General features: G+C 38.0%; 1 long non-coding RNA gene across 1 annotated transcript; it reads right to left on the reverse strand.

Annotated features, from left to right (window-relative positions):
• Positions 1-2,201: 2,201 nt before the first annotated feature.
• Positions 2,202-9,015, reverse strand: LOC126607892 (uncharacterized). The gene is made up of 2 exons (XR_007617725.1): positions 8,967-9,015; positions 2,202-2,288 (listed from the first exon to the last, which is right to left on the reverse strand). It is a non-coding gene; the product is annotated as an uncharacterized LOC126607892 (long non-coding RNA).
• Positions 9,016-18,655: the final 9,640 nt, after the last annotated feature.

The raw sequence follows: 18,655 nt of genomic DNA on the forward strand, positions 1-18,655 counted from the left end.
GCGTTGATGCCAGAGTTGGTGTTCCTAAACTTGACTTAAGTTGACACTGAGCTTTTTGAGAAAATTGGACTCATTTGAGAGATAGTGGAGTCCATTCAAGAAGAACCCTTCACCAATCTTCTTCTGAGTAACTCGGTATTGAAACACGACATTGTGAGGGGAAAATATGGCAAGACAGTCTAAGGATTTTGTGATTTTTTCCTATTGACAAGAGCTGAAAAGGAAAATAAGGTACATAGAGAGCAGTGGAATCAGTATGCTCACTTAGCAATCTAATCTTTCATTTCCCTAGAATAGGTTCCCCTTTCCCATTTGCAACATATACATGAATTGGATCAATAGTTCTTTGAAAATCGGGGAGACTAGAGGGTTTATTAGTTATATGATCAGTGGCACCAGAGTTAATAATCCAAAAATCATGTGTAACATTTGCATTAAAAGTAGTGGAAATGGCACTGATAATACCTGGAATATTGCCTTTCGATGTGTTCTCCGAATCAGCCAAGAATCCAGCAAATTTCCCTAGCATTGCAGTAGGGGTTTCAGGTGTCATTTCATAAGTTTCAGTGCTTCCTTGTTTCTTTTGAAGAAAAGCAGCAAACTCGTTGATCAAGGACACAAGATTTGTTGAGAAATTGGCCATCCCATCAGTTGAGGAACAAGCTGAATGAAATGCTTTTGGAGTGACTCCACCCTTCCCATCTTTGATCATCCTGCCTTCCCTATCAAACTTAGGCTTTAACTCCGGATGAAGAATCCAACATTTTTCTCTCAAATGTCCCTTCATGTTGCAATAAGAACATTTCCAATCTGCTTTCTTGCCAAGCACCCTATCACCAGTTGCTTTGTGATTTGTCGTGAAAACCCTAGCTTTAGAGTTGGATTTGGGCTCAACGTTCATCACTCTTCATCGAGTTTCTTCTCTCTGGACTGCATGACACACTATGGTAAAGGAGGGCAGCTCTTGAGTCATTAACAAGTGACTACGCAGGTCTTCATACTCCGCTCCCAAGCTTGCTAAGAGTTAAAAAACCTTGTCTTCATCAGCCCTCTTCAGTAGCACAGCGAAATCAGTCGTGTGTGGATGATACATATCGAGTTCATTCCACATGGATTTCATACTTCCAAGGTGTTGAACAAATGAGTGATCACCTTGCTTTAAACTAGCCATACTCTTCTTCAGTTGAAAGATGCGAACTGAGTTGTTTTGGCTGCCATACAAGTCTTTGATAGACTCCCATAGAAGAAAGGAAGACTCTGAGTAGCTGAAAAGCTCAGACATTTTTGGCTCTATGGAGTTAAGTAACCAGGACATGACCAGCTAATCAGTAGTATGCCATGCATCGTAAGTTGGTGAAGTGGATTCGGGGGGCTCAGAGCTTCTATTGATAAACCCTAACTTCGATCTTCCTCCTAGAGCAAGTGACACAGCTCTTGACCAAGGAATGTAGTTGAACTCGTTCAGTAGCACCGAGCAGAGTCGTTGATTTGGATTTTTCTCAACCCCTTGGGTTAAGTTTGGGGAGGAGGATGAGGCACTGTCGGCACTAGACAAATTTTCTTCTGCCATCTCTATCGATGATGAGCAAATGAAGAAGTAAAAAAAAAAAAAAAAAAAAAACAGAGTCAAGACCCTATAGTTCCTGCTCTGATACCATGTTGAGTTTTGGTTTCAATATTTGTTGTATATTTCATTATAAATGTTACAAGAGAGTGAAGGCAACTTTTATAGAGAGCCAAAAGAAAGCTACAATAGATTGTAGGATAACTATACAAACACAATCCCTAAAATCTACCTTAACAAGTGGAAAAGCAAAAACCAAATTACAAGAAAGAAGCTTTTACAAGCAACTAAGAAAGGTTAATGTAAGGTGAATGGCAAGCTATGGAAAGTGAGGTTGATGTAAGGTGAATGACAAGCTATGGAAAGGTTGATGTAAGGTAAATGACAAGCTATGGAAAGTGACTTTAGCCTATGACTTAGCTAAAGTGAGGATGACAACTCATACATACAACCCATCCATACAAACTGGTTTCAATAGTTGTGCTAGGATAGCACCAAACCTTATGGAACCAACTCAAGCTAACCCACAGGAAATATATCAAATGAAATGCAAGAACAAAATATTAAAGGACACCAAGATTTTAACGAGGTTCCTTAACGGTCAGTGTAACTGGAGTACATCCTCGGAGCAGTAGGAGCTCACCCAATAATTCACTATCAACCAAATGAGAGTTTACAAAGTGTTGGCAAGCTCAGAACCCAAAAACCCCAATACAACCAATAGCTTTCACACACCAAAGAAACAAATAGAGAAAGAAATATATTGATTAATTTCTTCTCTATACAAAGCTCAAAGCTATTACAACAACAACTACCTTGGTGGGTGATTACTAACCAAGGAGAAGAGCACCTTCTTCTTATTTTTTTGCTCTCTGCAGCTGACTTGCTATCTCAAAGATAGGCTTCTCAAACAAAATGGTGCTCACTCTTTCTTCTCTCTCACTTCCGTATGCTCACATTCATCCATTCTAAAACACCCAATAAACAAAACCAAAGTAAAGGAATAATCATTCCTCTACAAACATCATCATGACCTTCCTTTTTCTTTTCAACAAACATAATCATTTGTCTCCTCATAATGATGTTCCCACATCATTATGTTCTTCATTTTTTATTATATGCACATTTTGGCCACTTGGCCACTAATTCAACAATCTCCACCTTGGCGAAGTTCCGAAAATGCCATGATAAGCCAACCAACACAATCAACACAAAAATTACTCTCAAACACTAGCAAGAGAACAACTCATGCCGAGCCAAATTTATATAGGAAAAATGTGAGCCAAGTTTAAGCAATGAACAAACTTGGCTACACCAACAACCTTAGTCAACATATCAGCGGAGTTGTCTTTAGTTGGAATCTTCTAGAGAATAATCTCTCCTTCACGAACGACTTCATGCACAAAGTGATAAAGCACATCTATGTGCTTAGTCCTCGCATGATGAACTTGATACTTAGCCACTCTGACTATCACAATGTACCTCCACCTGCTTCTGATCAACCGCCAAATATCTAATCAGCCCATGTATCCAAATGGCCTTTTTTATAGCTTCAGCAACTACCATATATTCAGCCTCTGTAGTAGATAAGGCAACAGACGACTGCAAAATGGACCTCCAACAAACTGGCCCTTTAGCCATAGTAAACACATAGCCTGTAGTAGACTTCTTTCCATCCAGATCACCTGCATAATCTAAATCAACATAACCAACTGCAAAATGACCAATACCAGAGTCATCTCTCTCAAAGCATAAACCAACATCTCGAGTACCATGGAGATACCTCAATATCCACTTAGCAGCTTGCCAATGCTCTTTACCTGGATTATGCATATATCGCCTCACCATGCCAACTGCATGAGCAATATCCAGTCTAGAGCATACCATTACATACATCAAACTACCAACCAAATTTGCATATGGTATATTTTTCATTTGCAGCTTCTCTTTATCAGTTTTAGGACATTGTAGAGAACTCAATTTAAAATGAGGAGCCAAAAGGGTACTAACCGGTTTGGTTGAATCATGAACTCCAAACTTCCGGATCAACTTCTCAAGGTATTGTTTTTTATTCAAACTAACCAAACCCTTCTTTCTATCTCTAGTGATCTCCATGCCAAGGATCTTCTTTGCTTCACCAAAATCCTTCATCTCAAACTCATTCTTCATTTGCTTCTTCAATTTCTCAATCTCTTCGACATTCTTTGAGGAAATCAACATATCATCAACATATATCAACAAATAAATGAAAGACCTATCTTGCAACTTCTAGAATAATTTTGGCCTCTCATAAATTTATCAAACCTCAAATACCATTGTCCTGGAGATTGCTTCAAGCCATAAAGTGATTTCTTCAATTTTCAAAACAAATTCTCCTTCCCTTTCACTGTATACCCATTTGTTTGACACATATAGATCTCTTCATTCAAATCACCATGTAGGAAAGCCGTCTTCACATCAAGTTGTACAAGCTCAAGATCATACTGTGCAACAAGAGCTAATAGAAAGCAAATTGAGGAGTGCTTCACAACCGGAGAAAAGATTCGTTGTAGTCAATGCCCTCCTTTTGTGCATACCCTTTAGCAACTAATCTTGCTTTGAATCTCACATTGTTTTTCTCATCAGCACCTTCCTTCTTGGCATACACCCATTTGCAACCGATAGGTTTCTTGCCCTTGGGCAATTTAGCTAACTCCCAAGTCTTGTTCTTCAAGAGAGAATTCATCTCATCACCCATGGCATTGCACTGTTGGAAATGTGCCCTAAAACCAATCATATGATGATACTTTACGGACATTTCACATGTTAAACTAATCTAGTTTAATATCAAAGGCAAAGATTATTGTTTAAGCCGTCTCATATAAATGTTATATGCTTAAACGATAAGTCCAAGGAATATGTAATCAGGAGAATATGATTTAAACAAGTTAGATTAATGAGACCATTCTCTTTCGTATACATATCCTAAACGTTCCTGATCATAGGATTGCTAATTGGGCATTGACAGTCCGTTAAGATCAGTATGTGCTGTGTCTTCTCTCAGGGAGAGTGACTAGTCTCGAGTCATTGGTGTGTGTGACATCAAGACAAGCATGTAGGTGCTCAATAGTGAATGAGTCCACTGAACACGATCAACGAGGAGTTCTCATACTCATGTCACATGAGAACTCATGGTTCGGATAATGCAAAGTAGTCATTTGACCTGAGGCATCATAGTTGTCTTGTGGTTAAGTCCTTGATCTTTGATTGTGTCAAAGTCACTCCATTCGAGGGTGTCCACGGCATCGTTGGGGTTAAGCCACTTAGCCATGGAGGCAAGTGAATGCGCAACAAGGGATCTCTAACCTTCAAACCGTTTGAGGGAGAATACTCTATGATATGATTAAGAATCTTTGGCCAAAGTATGAATGAGATTTAGGAAGTCGTTCCAAATCACATTCAAGGTAATCATATAAGCACACGAATCACATTGGATAGTAGACATGAATAAACTATCAAACCAAACAATGTGGTCAAGAGTATTGTATTAGAGAAAGACCGTATTGCATTTGTAATCCTAAACTGAATAGGTTCTCCACCTCTTCTGATTAGCTTGGGTAACCATGATATGCTGCTAGGTGTCACTCTTGGTTTGTGGAAGCCCTGAACGTGTATAAACACTAAAGGGAGAATTGAAAGTAAGTTTCAATTCACAATCGATTTGAAAGAGTTTTAATCGCCCACTGTCTCGCTAAAAAGGAACCTAATGGATCGTACACCGTATAAGGTAGAGATTGAAGAAACAACGGAGATGAGTAAGAATAATTAAATGGTTTAATTATTGATGGCAAGGATTAATTAATACGTTAATTAATCAAACGAATAAGTTCGTTAAAGACCTCGGGATAGTTTTGGACCTTAAGGCCCAATGGGCTTCAAACGTCAAGTCCATTGACTTAAGTTGTATGACAACTTAATGAATAATGATTCACAAAGGCCCAAATAGTCCAATGAATCCCTATGGCCGGCCATTTGGAGATGGAGTGGGTTTTGGACTTATTTACAAGTTTGCCACTCCAATGAATTAAGGTATAAATATGACTTTATAGCCAAAATTCATTTAGGGTTTCTTTTTGGGAAAGGATGAGAACACAAAGCTCTCATTTCTCTCTAAAGAGGCCGGCCACCCTAGAGGAGATTAGCTAGCAATCCAACTTCCTCTAGGTCACTCATTTCTACTTAAATCTAACCTTGGTGTGGAGACTTAGAGGTTCTCTATTTTGAGAACTTGGAGAAACATATTTTTCCATCCAAATCCATAGATCTAAGAAGCAAGGAATGAAGGCCCTCTCTTTGGGTGATTAGCCTTTGCTTATGCAAAGAGGAATCTACAAAGGTATAAATCTCAACTCACTTTGTTTTGAGTTGAGTCTTGGTTCACCAATCTACTAGGCTTTGAATTTCATGGTTAATGTTTTGTTTTAAGTGCATGCAAGCATGATTCCGTCTTTAATTGTCAATTGCATGCTTATAGATGTTGCTTAAATGAACATGTTTTCACTAAATTTTCCTTCATGCACCACCTCTCATTCTCCTCACCCTCAATGGCTTCCTCGAAATTGGATGGAATATCATCAATGATAATAGGAATAGCAAAAGCAACATAGTCACTATACCGAGCTAGCTTGGTAATTTGTCTTTTTCCTCTGTTCTTGGTAATAGACTTTTGAGGTGAAACTTGCTCTTCAACTTGAATGGAATCTTCAAGTTCAACTTCTTCAACATCCTCATGGTCTCCAACTTCTTCACTTGTAGTGGCTTCGACAACCAGAGGCAACTTTCTCAAGCTCCACCTGTTGGACATCTTACACATTCTTCTCAGAGTCTTTGTACATACTTTCTTCATCAAATGTCACATCTCTGCTGATTATAAGTTTCTTCATCTCTGGGCACTACAAATGGTAACCTTTGACACCACTACTAAAACCAAGAAAGATAGCCTTTTTGGCTCTAGGATCAAGTTTATTTTCAGTAACATGAAAATAAGCAGGTGAACCAAAAATATGAATATAATCATAATCAGTAGAAGGTTTCCCAGTCCATACCTCTATTGTTGTCTTACCCTGAATAACAGCTAAGGGTAACCGGTTGATAATGTGACATGCATAAGTAACTGCCTCTGCCCAAAACAACTTGCTCAAACCCAACTGAGACAACATGCATCTAACCTTCTCAAGCAAGGTTTGATTCAATCTTTCTGCAACTCCATTTTGTTGTGGAGTTCCCCGGACACTAAAATGTCTCACAATCCCTTCCTCTTTGCAAACTTTAAAGAAAGGGTCGGATGTGTATTCTCCACCATTATCCGATTGCAAAATTTTAATCTTTCTCCCAGTCTGGTTCTCAACCATTTTCTTCCAACTCAAGAAAATGCTCAACACCTCACTCTTGTGCTTCATAGTGTAGACCCAAGACCTTCTTGAATAATCATCAACAAAGGTCACGAACCAATGTCTACCACTTAAATAGGGAGTCTTTGTAGGACCCCAAACATCCGAATGCACATAATCAAGAATGCCCTTCATCTGATGTACTGCAGTACCAAACTTCAATCTAGTTTGCTTCCCCAAGACACAATGCTCGCAGAAATCAAGCTTACAAGTCGTGGCACCTTTTAGAAGACCTTTTTTCACAAGCCTTTGTAGAGCTTTCTCACCGGCATGACCTAATCTCATATGCCACAGTCTAATAGTATCTGAATCGGATGTGCCCATATTTTATGAGACTACAGACGCTTCAACTATCACGATGTTTCCTTGCAATAGATACAAATGACCACATCGAGGAGCTTTCATAACAACAAGTGCACCATAAGTAACTTTCAATGTCTGCCCATTTGAATGAAACTTGAAGCCCTTGGATTCTAAAGTGCCCAAAGAAATAAGATTTTTCTTTAAATTCGGTACATACCGAACACCTGTCAACTCTTTAACCATGTCATCATGCAACTTCAAACGAATTGTACCAATCCCTTTTGTTGTACAAGGATTGTCATCTCCCATGAACACAACACCACCATCAAACTCCTTCAAGCTTGAAAACCAATCCTTGTGAGGAGTCATATGATGAGTACAACCCGTATCCAACACCCATTTAGTAGCACAATCAAATGATGAGGAAATGGTTAAAGAAAAAAAAAATCTGTTTCAACCCCAGCAACATTGGCTTCAGAACTTTCTTTTCCTTTGGTCTTCAACCTAGGACAATCTTTCTTCCAATGGCCCTTATTATAACAAAAGGCACATTCATCCCTTTCCAAGGTTTTTCTACCTTTAGAGTTTCCTCTAGGTCGAGAGTGTGATTTTTTCCTACTAGAAGAGGACCTCCTCTCCAATGATCTACCTCTAACAAATAAAGCTTCAGAGGTACTATCATGATTTTTATCTTTATGCCTCATTTCATAATTCATCAAGGCATTTGACACATCTTCAAATTTCACAGTTTCTTTACCATGCATAATAGTGGTAACAAAATGCTCATAAGAGTCCGGCAAGGAATTCAATAATATTAAGGCCTTATCTTCATCCTTAATATCCTCATCTAAATTTAACAAGTCGGCAATCAACTTATTAAAAGCATCATGGTGTCTAATCATTTTTGTACCTTCTTTGTATTGGAAGCAATATAACTTTTTCTTCAAGTGTAGCCGGTTTTTTGCACTCTGTCTAATCATTTTTGTACCTTCTTTGTATTGGAAGCAGTATAACTTTTTCTTCAAGTGTAGCCGGTTCTTTGCACTCTTTGTCATATACTTATCTTCCAATTTTTGCCACAACACATTTGCTACTGTCTCCCGCATCACAAAATACTTATGAGTGTTTGCAAGGCACAACCGAATTGAAGAGCAAGCCTACAAATTTAATTTCTCCCATTCTGGCTTCGACATAGCTTCCGACTTCTCTCCCAAAGCGGCAAGTAGATCTTGTTGAGCCAACACATCTTTGACCTCACATTGCCACATCCCGAAGTTGTTTATGCCATCAAACTTTTCCACTTCAAACTTTGCATTTTGCACCATAGTTCTTGCAAACCCGGAGGTGCTTCAAAAAGGATTCTCATCTTGCCCGTCTGATATCTTTGGCAACTAGACAGTACCCAAGAGAAACCAGTGCTCTAATACCAATTGTTGTGCTAGGATAGCACCAAACCTTATGGAACCAACTCAAGCTAACCCACAGGAAATATATCAAATGAAATGCAAGAACAAAATATTAAAGGACACCAAGATTTTAACAAGGTTCCTCAACGGTCAGTGTAACTGAAGTACGTCCTCGGAGCAGTAGGAGCTCACCCAATAATTCACTATCAACCAAATGGGAGTTTACAAAGTGTTGGCAAGCTCACAACCCAAAAACCCCAATACAACCAATAGCTCCCACACACCAAAGAAACAAATAGAGAAAGAAATATAGTGATTAATTTTTTCTCTATACAAAGCTCAAAGCTATTACAACAACAACTACCTTGGTGGGTGATTACTAACCAAAGAGAAGAGCACCTTCTTCTTTTTTTTTTGCTCTCAGTTTTCTTCTCTCTGCAGCTGCCTTGCTCTCTCAAAGATAGGCTTCTCAAACAAAATGGTGCTCACTCCTTCTTCTCTCACTTCCGTATGCTCACATTCATCCATTCTAAAACACCCAATAAACAAAACCAAAGTAAAGGAATAATCATTCCTTTACAAACATCATCATGACCTTCCTTTTTCTTTTCAACAAACATAATCATTAGGTCACCATCTCTTTGCCGACTACAACCTCCTATTTTTCCGAGCCAAATCTACGGAATGTCATCATATTGCCTAGGTTCTTCATGAGTTTGAGATTGCCTCTGTTTAGAAAATAATGTTGGAAATGTGCCCTAAAACCAATCATGTGATGATACTTTACGGACATTTCACATGTTAAACTAATCTAGTTTAATATCAAGGGCAAAGATTATTGTTTTAAGCCGTCTCATATAAATGTTATATGCTCAAACGATAAGTCCAAGGAATATGTATTTAGGAGAATGTAATTTAAACAAGTTAGATTTATGAGACCATTCTCTTTCTTATACATATCCTAAACGTTCCTGATCATAGGATTGCCAATTGGGCATTGACAGTCTGTTAAGATCAGTACGTGCTATGTCTTCTCCCATGGAGAGTGACTGGTCTCGAGTCATTGGTGTAATTGACACCAAGACAAGCATGTAGGTGCTCAATAGCGAATGAGTCCACTGAACACGATCAACGAGGAGTTCTCATACTCATGTCACATGAGAACTCATGGTTCGGATAATGCAAAGTAGTCATTTGACCTGAGGCATCATAGTTGTCTTGTGGTTAAGTCCTTGATCTTTGACTATGTCAAAGTCACTCCATTCGAGGGTATCCACGGCATAGTTGGGGTTAAGCCACTTAGCCATGGAGGCGAGTGAATGCGCAACAAGGGATCTCTAACCTTCAAACCGTTTGAGGGAGAATACTCTATAATATGATTAAGAATCTCTAGCCAAAGTATGAATGAGATTTAAGAAGTCATTCCAAATCACATTCAAGGTAATCATATAAGTAAATGAATCACATTGGATAGTAGACATGAATAAACTATCAAATCAAACAATGTGGTCAAGAGTATTGTATTAGAGAAAGACCGTATTGCATTGTAATCCTAAATTGAATAGGTTCTCCACCTCTTCTGATTAGCTTGGGTAACCATGACATACTGCTAGGTGTCACTCATGGTTTGTGGAAGCCCTAAATGTGTATAATCACTAAAGGGAGAATTGAAAGTAAGTTTCAATTCACAATCGATTTGAAAGAGTTCTAATCGCCCACTACCTCGCTAAAAGGAACCTAATGGATCGTACACCGTGTAAGGCAGAGATTGAAGAAACAACGGAGATGTGTAAGGATAATTAAATGGTTTAATTATTTATGGCAAGGATTAATTAATATGTTAATTAATCAAACGAATAAAGTTCGTTAAAGACCTCGGGTTAGTTTTGGGCCTCAAGGCCCAATGGGCTTCGAACGTCAAGCCCATTGACTTAAGTTGTATGACAACTTAATGACTAAATGTTCACAAAGGCCCAAATAGCCCAATAACACCCTATGGCCGGCCATATTGATAAAGGAGTGGGTTTTGGACTTATTACAAGTTTGCCACTCCAATGAAGGTAGGTATAAATATGACTTTATAGCCTTTTCTTCATTAGGGTTTCTTTTGGGAGAAAAGATGAGAACAAAAGCTCTCTTTGCTCTCTAAGAGGCCGGTCACCCTAGAGGAACATAGCTAGCAATCTTACTTCCTCTAGGTCACTCATTTCTTCATCAATCCTTCCTTGGTGTGGAGACTTAGAGGTTCTCAACTTTGAGAACTTGGAGAAACCAATTCTTCCATCCAAATGAGAACTTGGAGAAACCAATTCTTCCATCCAAATCCATGGAGCTAAGAAGTAAGGAATGAAGGCCCTATCTCTTGGGTGATTATCCTTTGCTTATGCAAAGAGGAATCAACAAAGGTATAAATTTCTCAACTCACTTTGTTCTTGAGTTGAGTCTTGATTCACTAACTACTAGGCTTTGAATTTCATGGGTAATGTTTTGTTTTTGAGTGCATGCAAGCATGATTCCGCCTTTAATTGTTAATTGCATGCTATAGATGTTGCTCAAATGAACATGTTTTTCACAAAATTTCCTTCAAATAAACCTTCACAAAAGTGAAGTTTGTTTTAGAAGAAACATTAAAGATCCCTCTTGGTCTAACTTGGCTTCCATTATTGGTGTTCAATGTGTGGAGTGCCATGAGAAGTACTTGGGGATGCCTACCTTAGTGGGCAAGAATTGAAGTTGATGTTTTAGTTTTATCAAGGACCGTCTTAGGAAACGTCTCTAGAATTGGAAGGGCAAACTTCTTAGCTCGGCAGGAAAGGAGTTACTTGTTGAAACTGTGGCTCAAGTCATTCCTAACTATACTATGAGTTGCATCCTTCTCCTAAAGCATTTATGGGAAGACCTTAATAAGCTTATTGCTTCCTTTTGGTGAAACGGGAATGATGGCAAGCACAGGATTCATTAGTATTCTTGGGACAAACTTTGTATTCCAAAGTTGGAGCGGGATCTTGGTTTTAGGAACCTCTATGCTTTTAACCTTGGTGACAACTATTCTAAAAGCAAAACATTTTCCCAACTGCTCCTTTCTTAACGCCCCTATGAACTCAGATGCCTTTTTTGATAGAAAAGTATTTGCACTGCTCGCAAAGTCGTATGGGAAATTTAGAAAAATAACCAAATGTTAGATCCGATATGGAATTATAGCCACCATTTTAATTTCATGATAATTATAACCAAAAGTTGATGTAAAAGTACTAATATACCCTTAATATTAGGGTTTCTCAGAACAACCAAAACAAACTTTTAAACTATCTTAAAGGGAATTGTTATTAGTACTCCAAAAATCTCATTTCGCACTCTAAACTTTCTATAATTAGAAAGCAAAATACATTTGTAAGGAGTGTAGAACAAGATTTTTGGAGTGCTAATAATAGTTCCCATCTTAAAATGAGAAATTAATCTTCATCACTTTTTTGTTTTCACTATTCACTTTGCATATGCAATTTCGTATTCTTTCTTCATCCACTGCAAAAATATATCGGAATGTATACAATTTAGTCAGTGAAACACCAAATCCAAGTATCTAATTAAAAAATAATAATTAGCCATGGAATTAGTACCTTCTTAAGGAATTTGCACCTTCTTAAGAACATTCTCATAGCTTGTCCTGCTAATTAAAGAGAAAGCTAACACCAATATGTCTGCACCTCTATAATTCAGTGGCCTCAACCTGTAGTAATCCTCAACATTATATGGTAGTTTAAAGGTTGTGTTGTGGTGGTTATGAGAAACCCTAGTATTAAGGGTATATTAATACTTTTACATCAAGTTTTGGTTATAATTATCATAAAATTAAAATAGTGGTTATAATTTTATATGAGGTCTAAAATTTGATTATTTTTCTAAATTTCCCAAGACATATAAATATATATCCCTTGGTTCTTGGTGGCAGATTGGAGGGGGTTTTTCCACTGATATTTGGAAGGGAAATTTTATTTAAAACCATCTAACCACTTTCTACACCCAACTTAAATTTTAAATGTTAATTGACACACCCCGATCGAGATCAAGGCATGTTGGCCGTTACGTGAGGGTGACGTAGCCATGTGCACAGTGCGGAAGCATTAAAGATAAGAAATATACGAATATTTAAAACCGAATCTACTAAAGTGCACTACTAAACAAGAAGTGATAGGAGTAAGATACAAAAGTAAATACTCCTAATTAGAGCAAAAAAAGTCTAGGTGCAGTTCAGTAGGACAAGTACAAATTATACAGTACCATAAGATGTCCTACAATTATTTTGATAGGTCAGAACCATCGAAATCCTCAAGGCCAACGACAGCAAGCTTACCTAAAACCTGGAGGGGCGCAAAACAAAAAACGTGAGTAGGCAAAAACAAATGTGTTACAAAACCATTTCATTTATCAACATATCTAACCCCTCACTGTAAAACATGTATAATGTTTCCCAAAATCAAGATATAAGCATATACATAGATTTATATGTAATTATATCAATTCAAATCATGCTTCACATAATCATATTCATATGTATGTCATGCCAAGATATAACAGAGTAAGCAATTCAGGTGAGAATAATTTCATAGAAATGTAGCATGTTAGCCGGAACCCCTGAGGTAGTCGGTACAACTGAATTCATAGCTCAAAAGTCAATCTAGCCGGAGTCACTACAATAACCTATACGGCAATATACGGTAATATACTGCATAAGAGTCGAAACCAAATGAAAAAGTCTGTACGACAATACTGGGTGTAATATAATTATGTTCAATACTACTCTCACATAATAGCTGGGTGATAAACCGCTAATCACCTACAAGTTGAAACCATAGTGAAGGTCTGTACGACAAGACTGTGCACCTAAATTGGATCCAATATGAGCATATGGTGCGGTAGGTGACATTATAAACAAGCCTGTGTCATATCTCTGGCTAAATCTTAATCACCCTAGGTGCAGTTTTATGAGCTCAACGTTATTCAATCCCATATCGCACCATTGATAATTCACATAACCAAACATAACTCACCTGAGCTTACCTGAGCGTTCACAGCACCACAATCATTTAAACACATATTTCTAGGAAAATATCAAGTATATAAATATATACTGAAAACCAAAAGCCCACTCACTAGTATGTCAAAGGGTCGTAGCCCCCGAGTCTCCCTTGAACGCGCTTGTCCTCGAGATAAGTCTCACCTATATATGAATTAACTATAAAAACGTTATTTAAAGCACATAGGCAGAACTAGCTAATAACTTTTCATACAATGCTTAAATGGGGTGTTTGAATATACCAATGTGATCTACACAACTCCACGAACATCCCCATATTTTTAGAATAATTTTCTGACCATCCACCCGCCGCCACGCGCCGGCCAAGGCACGGCAATACGCACCCCCACGAGCGGCCACGTGACAGGCATACCGAAGGCATCAGTCAACGCCGTCAGGAATATTCTGTCAAATAGTAACAGAATCTGTTAAATTTAACTGACACCGTGGAATATTCCATCAAACTTGACAGAATATTCCGTCATCCCTAACCTTGACCTCCGGCAACCGTCGCCGGCGCCGGAAACTGGGTAATTTTTAAAACCGTGATTTCTCATCCACTTCTTAACCAAATTGTATGAAACTTGAACTGAATTAAAGCTTACTTCAAATAGAACACAACCATACCTGTTACACACCCTAAAACTCACCGAATTTGTCGGAAAACTCCACGATATTCAAGCCCGAAAATAAAACTCTCCGTTCTTGCTATCCTGACGTTCAAATTCTTCCAACGAACCACTCCTAGCCTCGTGTGGACCTCTTCAAGCTACCTATGATATTAAAATCACCTGAAACATCCATATTTACATCCACATGAATAGTGCCATAAACAGAGGTTATGGTTCTCGGGGTTTTTCAAGGTTTCCAATCCTAAAACTAGTATAGATGAACTCAGAAGCTTGCAAGGAACAAGAATATTACCTTAAAAACATCGATCCGTGCGTGGATGTGTGAGTTGGTGCTCGTCTGTCCGTGAGGGAAAGAGAGAGAGAGAGTCCGAGAGTGAGAAAGTACGGGAGAGAAGAGAGAGAGGGATGGTGTGTGTGTGTGTCCACGTGGTCAACAACCAAAACCACCAAACATTTTCCTTTCCAATTTGTTCAAAAAATTAGGGAAAAATGCTAGTTTGAACCCCTAATCAACAAGCATAACACACCACCACGTTCACATCCAAGGGTAAAACCGTCATTTCACATCGTCGAAATTAAATATTCGGGACGGGCTGTGACATTAATTGTCTATTTTACCCTATTGTATAATTACTATTAAGTACAAAATGAAATTAATAATAAAAATCAAATTTATCAATTGACCCACATACTATAATTGAACCCTAGCATCACCCTTTGTTTATCCTATGTTCATTCCGACTAAAACCCTAATAGCTCTGATAGAGAAAAACGAGTTTTTCTATTGATGGATGATGATTTTGAAGTTTTTAATCCTCCAACTAAGGTATGACTCGATTTATGGATATTTTGTTTGTTTGCTTCTTCTTTGGATTAAATTTCATTCTTTTTATATTATATTGTATTTATTTTTCTCTGCCGTCTGTATACGCCCCAAAACACCAATGCAAGTAACTAAGTGTTTTAGATGCAAATTCGTGGGATTTTATCACCCTAAACTTGAAGACTTGTTCCTTGCTGGTTTCTAGCTCTTCTTAACTTCCTCTCAAAATCGTCGTCAAAATCCAAGATGTTTGTACGAATCGGTTGAGAGCTTCTAGTCATACATTAGTACCTAAGAAACAAGAAACAAAATTAGGTCAGAAACTTAAACAAAGTCAGAAACAAAGTGAAATAAAAGAAACAAAAACAATCCAAGGGATTAGCAAATTTGCTAATCCCCGGCAACGGCGCCAAAAATTTGATGCGAAATAGATAAGCACACAAATTAAACCCTCTTTTTGTCAAATTGTAGCAAAGATGTAAGTAGGGATCGTTCTAAACCGGGGATTAGGAGGGATTGCTAAACACTTGGAAACTGACTTAAAAACTCAAAAACAAAGTTTAAAACACTAAACTAGACTCAAAGAATGCAAAAGTAAAGGTTAAAACACTTAAACAAACCTAAAACTCAAAACAGCAACTAGAAAGCTCAAAACTGCCTAAAAACCACTTTCTGGGCAGTTTTGAGCACCTACACTAATTTGGACGAAATTTGATGAAAACTTGAATCAAAATACTTAGAAACACAAATCAAAACACTTTCTAACTAATCTAAGACTTCAAATTAAAGGGGGATTTGTTTTGGACGAAAATTTAACACAAAACAGAAACTTTAATTAACACAGATTGTAAAAACGATTTTGGTGAAATAGATGGTTAAAAGGCTAGTTAGGAGGTTCTTCTCCACACATGTCACACTTGCAAACAAAACGATTTTCAGTTGTTCTTCCGATAAACTACGAATACTCAACGCCCCAAGTTAACCGTGAATTGCACTAATTAAACCTCAGTTTTTCCACAAGTTATTAAGTTGGATGATTGCATACGACAACCCAAAACATTCCCTACAAGTTCCCTACATGAATTGCATAATAGAGATACAAGCAAGAATCATTATGTTCTATGAAAAACATAAGCATTGACGAAGCATTTGTTACTATGAATTGCATGAAACTTATGCTAAGAATTCATTCAACGCGATCGTTTTCAAGCGATCTTCACTACTTGTGATTATAAGATTGTAACTATTAGGTGAAACTCCCTCATAATCTAGCATCATATTCATGCATGAAAACTAAGCGTGCACTCTCAATCAACATACACAAATAAGTTATCAATCAAATAGATGAACGAATTGAATCCATAACTTATGAAATAACAACTGAATGTAATCGAATCAAATTGCAAGCATGTACATGGTTTCGAATCACCCCCCAACTAAGGGGGTTTAGTTCCTCATACTCACAACACAAAGTTTATTAAATTGAAACATCGAAGACATAAGAAAGATTACACCTAAAAAGCCAAAGAATTCCACTTTGAATTCTGCACAGCAAGCTCCTCTTTCTTCTTCTCCTTGCTGCGGCAGAGAGGGTTTAGGGGATTTTTGGGTAGTTTTGGATGATTTTGGACGAGGAAGAATGGTGGAAAAATGTCTAGGCTGGGTTTAGGGCACGGCTAGGAAGGTTTGGGGTCAGAAAATATGGAGTTGGGTGAAGGTTGGGCTCGGCAAAGGTGAGGGACAGGTTCTGGCGTGAATGGAGTTTTCTGGATGTGTTTTTGGGTTTTTGAAAGGTAGATAGGATAGTATGGTGGTGCGGCAAGGTGTGGGAATGGTTTATGGAGGTGGAGAATGATGTATGGATGTGTGGAATGGTGCTGGAATCGATGGAAGCTGCGGCAAAAGGTGGGAAAGGTTGCTGGAATGGGTGGTGGCTGCGGCAAGGAGGGGATTAGGGTGATGGTGAATTTCTGATTTTGTGTAGAGGGGGAGTGGTGCGGCTAGGTATAGAAACTAAATATATATGCACTTAAAAACCCTAACAAATCAGATTAGGGTTTCTAGAAACCCAAATCCACCAGAAAAATAAGTTAAACAATCAGAAATTTGGTGAGAAAAAGGGCCTAGGGTGCGGCAAGGAGTGGGCTAGGGTTAGGGCTTCTAGAAAGCCTTGCAAGGCAAGGAAATTGGTGTTCTAGAATAGGAGAAGTGCAGCCCAAACCCTAAGGGAGATGGATTAGGCTTTAACATGGCAGAAATTAAATGAAAGGGGCCTAGGGTGCGGCATAGGCTTAGGGTCCACAAGGAATTAGGGTTTAAGTCATCTAAAAGCCCAAAGCCAAGAATAGAAACTCACGAAAATGGAAACCCCCAAGAATAGAAACTTCCAACTTTTAGAAACTTTGGTTGCCAATTCCGATTTAGGAAAGATCAACCCAAAATGGAAACTTTTAGGCTTAGCTTTCCTACTTCAAGTAGGAAACCTCAAATCTTCAACTCTTCAATTTCATCCCAACCTTGTGTTCCAAGCATGTCCTTTTCGATCCAAGCTCACATTTTGCTCCAAAAGCTCCAAATTGCATCATTTCATGTAATATGTCCTTTAAACCTGAAAACACATGAAAGTAGCTTAAAAGACTACTTTAACGAAGAAAACATAACAAAGATGCATAAGAACTAGCTAACTAAGGCGCATAAATATGCTCCTATCAGCAAGGACTTTTGATTAGTAGTACAAAGACATAAAACTTGATTCTTGGTGCAAATAAAGATTGCTCAACCTTAACCACGAACTAGTGGGTGGCATGTTTACACCTTTTTTTTATTCAAAATAACTCCAATTTGTTTATTTGTTTATTAACATAGCAGCAAAACACCCAGCCCAATGTCACTTCAAAGTTTCTTAAAAAATACATGAAAATACTCGATTTAAAAAGGACTGAACTAGAGCTTGCTTAACATTCTCTTGGAAAATTCAAGTCTATGGAATGATCTCTTGGATCCCAAGTCCATGGATGGGTTGTGGTAGCAGAAAAAAAAAAGAAAAAAAAAGGCAACTATGGAAATGCTAGTCTTATACGGCATATGCAATTATAGAAGGGCAAAGGATGCCTCTTTGAAAAGAAAAAAAAACATTCAATTAGAGATGTTATTTTATAAAGAGAATGGGTGTAAAGATAATTTTACATTTTGAATTGGGTTTGAGAAGGTAGTTTAGGTAATAAATTTGGGTTTAAAGAGAAATTAATTCTTTAATAAAAAACAATATGGGTGAAGAGAGTAAGTTGGGTGTAGAAAGAGATTAGATGGGTTTAAAATTTCCCTATTTGGAATGACCCGTGGTTCCGATCCTCTTCTCTGCCGGATCCTGTTGCTTGTGCTCTCTCGACGGTTAGTGATCTCATTGACCCCATCTCCAAATCCT

The sequence above is a fragment of the Malus sylvestris genome, chromosome 16 (genome assembly GCF_916048215.2).
Source record: "Malus sylvestris chromosome 16, drMalSylv7.2, whole genome shotgun sequence".
Taxonomy (NCBI): Eukaryota; Viridiplantae; Streptophyta; class Magnoliopsida; order Rosales; family Rosaceae; genus Malus; species Malus sylvestris.